The sequence below is a fragment of the Humulus lupulus genome, chromosome 2 (genome assembly GCF_963169125.1).
Source record: "Humulus lupulus chromosome 2, drHumLupu1.1, whole genome shotgun sequence".
NCBI lineage: Eukaryota > Viridiplantae > Streptophyta > Magnoliopsida > Rosales > Cannabaceae > Humulus > Humulus lupulus.
Window position 1 is genome coordinate 44,783,144 of NC_084794.1, and position 5,321 is coordinate 44,788,464.

Genomic DNA, 5,321 nt, shown 5'->3' on the forward strand with positions numbered 1-5,321 from the left:
ATCAAAGGAAAACTAAGAATAAGTCTAGCATCGTCCTCCACAAACACCCTATTAATAAACTCCTCATCCCATGAACCATCAGCAAGTTTCAGATCAATGACATAAGTTTCTGGTGGAACATGAGGATGATCATATATTTTGAAACTATGGGACCTAGGGAGCCAAGGATCTTCACATATACAAACATTGTCTCCATCACCAATCCACCATCGATAACCCTTAAGTATAATTTCCCTTCCCCACAAAATGCTCCTCCAAATAAAAGACGCCCAAGGACCACAACTAGCCTCCAAAATGTTATAATTGGGAAAGTAAGAGGCTTTAAGAATCCTTGAGGACAGAGAATTAGGCCTCCGTAAACAACGCCAGACTTGCTTAGCCAACAATGCTTGATTAAACAGTTCCAGGTTTCGAAATCCAAGGCCTCCCTTTTCTTTCGACTTGCACAAGACATGCCACTACACCAATGAATCTTATTTTTCTTCTCAGAAGAACCCCACCAAAACCTTGCAGCCATCTTGTGTAACTTCTCAACCAAACTCTTAGGGAGCTTGAAACAGCTCATGGAATAAGTTGGGATTGCTTGCACTATAGCTTTAATCAAAACTTCCTTACCAGCAGATGAAAATAAGGGAGCTCTCCACCCTTGCATCTTCTTCCAAACCCCAGATTTAATAGATTCAAATAAGTCTTTCTTTCTCCTCCCAACATTAGAAGGAAGCCCTAAATATTTACCATAGTTTTCCACCACTACAACAAACACCCATTTCCATAACACAAAAATTTAACACTTTTAAAAAAGTATTATAATAGATAAATAAGTATATAGGTGTATGTGGGACTTAATTTGGCGCCTAATTTTTCCCCAGCCCCCCCCCCCCCCAAAAAAAATTTTCACACGGTCCCAAATATAATCAAATTTTATTTATAAAATAAGTAAATAAAAAATATATAATCCCCAAATCTCTTTCTCTCTCCCTCCATAATCGATCGTCTCCCTTTCTCCCTTTCTCTTTCATTTGCTCTCTGCCAACCCCGAACGGATACCCACCGATTGTCGCCGCCGTTCAAGCACCAGACCAGGAAGACCAGACACCGCCAAAACTCCATCCTCACGAGCCTTCGTCACCGTTCTTCCCTGCGAGCAGAAGCCTCCAAGTCCGTACGCCGCCGCCATGGGTTCAAGGCCAATTTCTTCCCTGCGACCAGAAGCCTCCAAGACGAACAAAGCCCAACCAAGGATCGGGCTTTCAAGTGATAGGAGGAGACGAAATGAGCTCGCCAGCGTCCATGGGTTTTCGAGGCTGTTTGACCTTGATTCTCCATCCACGATGAACGGAGAGCCTCCCCACCATGATTAACGGAGAGCCCCCCCACCACGATTAACAGACCCTTGTTGCCTGGTCATCTCAAAGTTGATTTTGGTGATTTGGTAGCCCTTGAAAAAGCTTTTAAAGGTTTGGATTCTCTAAGCTTTCTTGCATATTTGAGCTGCTTGTTTATATTTAAGTATTCTATTATATAATTGTAAAATATCTCATTTTAAATTGGTTACTATAACTCTTTCAATTGTTATTTTGAATTTTGAGATAGAGGGGAAAAAATTTGAAGCCAGACACACATATAGAGAGATCATTGTAATGTCAATTTATTTTATTTCATTTCTTAACTTATGATTGTTGTGAAGTGCAGAAAATGGAGATCGGATAGCTGGATTTTTGTTCGAACCCATCCAAGGAGAAGCTGGGGTACCTTTTCGTGAAACATATTTTTTTTTCTTAAGTTTAATTAGTTAAACTAAAGAAAGCATGTACAAGCGTTCATGAGTTTGTTCATTTGTTAGGCATGATTTACTTAGATTTGCCTCTCCCGCATTTGGTATAGCATTTTTAAGTATTTATCGACTTTAAACTACTTGAGAAGAACTGTATCTTTTGTTGGTTGGTAGGTTGTTATTCCCCACGATGGTTATTTAAAATCTGTAAGAGAGCTTTGCTCAAAATACAATATTTTAATGATTGCTGATGAAATCCAATTTGGCTTAGCTAGATAGGGAAAATTGCTGGCTTGTGATTGGGAAGAAGTTCGCCCAGATGTAGTGGTAAGCCATCACTTTCTTTTTCACACTCTATTGATATTTATATGTATTAGAGTGTCGCTAAAGTTCATTCACTAAATGAAAGTTTATATTTATTCTTTTTTGTTCTTTCCAGATATTAGGAAAAGCCTTGGGTGGTGGAGTGATCCCTGTAAGTGCAGTTCTTGCAGACAAAGATGTGATGCTCTGTATCCGACCCGGAGAGCATGGAAGGTTTGCAGTTATATATAACTGTTCATGACCTCTGTCTTATTTCAGAGAAAGCAATTTAAGTAGTGGCTTTATTATTCAGGAACTTGTTGATATTGATTCTAATCATTACTAGCTAATGCACATTTATGGCTCCTAAAACCAAAAATAAATATCAGTTGTGACTTTGCCTCAATGTATTTTATAAGATGTTAATAGAGAGAGAACCATATCACAACCAAAAAATGTTTATGAAAAAGTGTAAGTAGTATGAACAAGGTCTATAGACTCTATACGTATTGTTCGCACAACATACCGTGAAATTATGTTTAGCATCATAGGTTGTTACTACTCATTGAAAATATTTTGCTCCTGTTTTCTTTTAAAACCCTTGTTGGATTGGTGCCTTTTTTTAGGTGACAAATAATGAATTTGTGTCTAAAAAAATGATGATTTTGTTTCTTGAATTGCATGTCATACCATTCAGTATTTCGTTCTTTCTTATTTTTCCAATTTGCTTTTCATAATAGGTCGTCTTTATATTTTCTCTTCTTTCCAATTGACACTTACCAGGCAAGAGCTCACCTTGCTTTAATTTGTCATATATATACCAGTGTTCTGAGATCAATTTGTTTGAGAATTTTTGCTCTTTTTCTTTATTTAGTTAAATTAGTTGTCTTCTCAGATTTTGTTTGGTTATGAATTCTCATTTTAGCTCACAGATTCAAGAAACACCACACAAGAGACATTATAAGTTCATAGTTCAAAGCTTCAAGCATTGAAGAATATATTTTTCTTCTTATTATTCTCAGTTTTCATATCCACCACAACATCATTTTCTTTGCACTTTTAACTGTTAACTGAAATATATTCAATAGGACCTTATTAATAATCACTATTCTCTGCTATGATTAGTTGTGAGTGTGGTGCACAATGTTTTAGTACTGTTGTTAAAGCAGCCAAGAACAGATGACACTGCATCTGTTTTTGTTTCGTTTTGGCAAAGTTTGCTTAATCACTCTAAATGCATAATGAGTTTCTTAATGTGTGACAATTCAGCCCTTAAAAAAAAGCTATCAAGTCCTTAAGTTCTATAAACAGTAGCAATTAGTTCCTTATTATTTATTTTTTCACAATCACAGATCATAAGGTTTGATATCATGTTTTCCTCCAAAGTCTTTTGGTACTTGCATATAATGCGTGTCATCGGAAGTTGAGTTCTTGTTTATTTTTGCTTTAAAAGCTGCAGTTGGAACTTTAATTGGTTTAGGCAATAAAAATAGATCATTTTGATTTCTTGATAGACACAACACCATGCTATATCTACTTTCCTTTCTGAATGGCTAGACTTAAGATGATGCTTGCATTCATGTAGGCATTGTTGGATGATATTTTATATTGGAGAAGACGTTTTCTACAGCATGACATGGTTAGATTTTAATTTTTCTTGAGTTATGTTGATAAAGAGTGAATTTATAATAATTTACATAAGACCAATAATTTACAAGAGTGAATTTATCAAATTTTCAAATGCCAATTATTGTTGGATTATGGACTATGCTCATTTGGCCTTGATTGGTCCACAGTTGTAGGGTTTCTTGGCAATCCTTTAGCCACACCAATATTTGCTATCATTAACATCTTAGTAGGCTTCTTCTTGTTTGTTTATGTAGTTAATCCCATTGCTTATTGGTCTAATTGGTATGAAGCCAAGAAGTTCCCAATCATTTCTTCCCATACTTTTGACTCAACTGGCCATCCCTTCAACATTTCAAGGTTGTTATGGAGGGTTGTCCTGTTTTCTTATCTAGTACATGTTTGGTTTTCAGGTTGTACAGTTATTTTAGTTAATGCTATGCTCTCAGACTACAGAATTTGTTTGCTTGCTGTTTTTTTATTTTGCTGGTTTGTTTTCTGATTATTGTCTTGAATAATGATTGTTCATAATGAAGATCATTTTTCAGTGTTCAGATTTCAAAAAAAATATCAAGTGTATGGTTTCTTAGTACTATTTTCTAATACTAAGAGTCTAAGACCTCTACTTGTTGTCTTCAGTACACTCCTGCAATAGATATTTGGAGCATAGGATGTATTTGCTGAAATGCTTACAGGAAAACCACTGTTTCGTTGGGAAAATGTGATACACCAATTGGAACTCATGACTGATTTTCTTGGCACACCACCCTCCCCAGCCGAATCCACTGGAAGGGTTCATTTTTATTCTTTCTATCCATGCTAGTCACTCATCCGTAGCAAAGATAATCAAGATTCATGAGATAAAATATTTAAGTAGCTTTTCCCTGAATTCTCTTGCTGCAAACACTATATTCATCATGCTTAAATACTTGATTTTTAGCTTTTGCGTTTCATTTTATGGCTTGTTTCTTAAATTTAATATTCTCAAATTTTGTGCTTGAGTTGGGCTAGTGGCCCAAGATAATTTGGGCCAAGTGTCCACTGTGTACTATTCTCAGCGAGCTCGCTGTGTACTATGTTATGAAGAGTTGAACCAAGATCATTAAACAACACTAACCATGACTATAAAAAATAAACATGATTTAAGTAAGCACATTAATATTTTGGATGGATTTTGTATTTCTTTAATACTATTCATGGTTCTCTGATATTGTTCTAGTTGCATATCATGTAGAACTATTGTTAGAACTTGTTCGGTTTGCGTCTGTAACATTAGGTATCCATTTTTTCGCATATAGTAGTTATGAGTCATTAATTTTTCATACTTTAATGATTCCCTTGTTTCAGGTTTCTGAGAAGAGATGGCACTAGCTTAAAGTTTTTTCTTTGGCTACAATCTGAGATTGAGACACTCTAGAAAAGTTCTTAAAGGAAAAGAGATGACCCATTGGTAATTTTTCTAGTTATTTCAATATTTTTGAGTCTCCTATGCATATAAGTCTTTTTTAGCTTTAATTTATATATGTATAAGGAAAAGAAGAAACAAAAACATTATAAATATTTTCAAATGTGTGACTTGGTACTTTTCTTTGCTGTTTTTTTCTATCTACTTAAGTGG

The 5,321-nt window shown here is 35.3% G+C and overlaps 1 pseudogene; it reads left to right on the forward strand.

The window, feature by feature from the left end:
- The first annotated feature begins 1,175 nt into the window (after nt 1-1,175).
- LOC133814196 (ornithine aminotransferase, mitochondrial-like) lies at nt 1,176-2,423 on the forward strand (annotated as a pseudogene).
- The last annotated feature ends 2,898 nt before the right edge of the window (nt 2,424-5,321 follow it).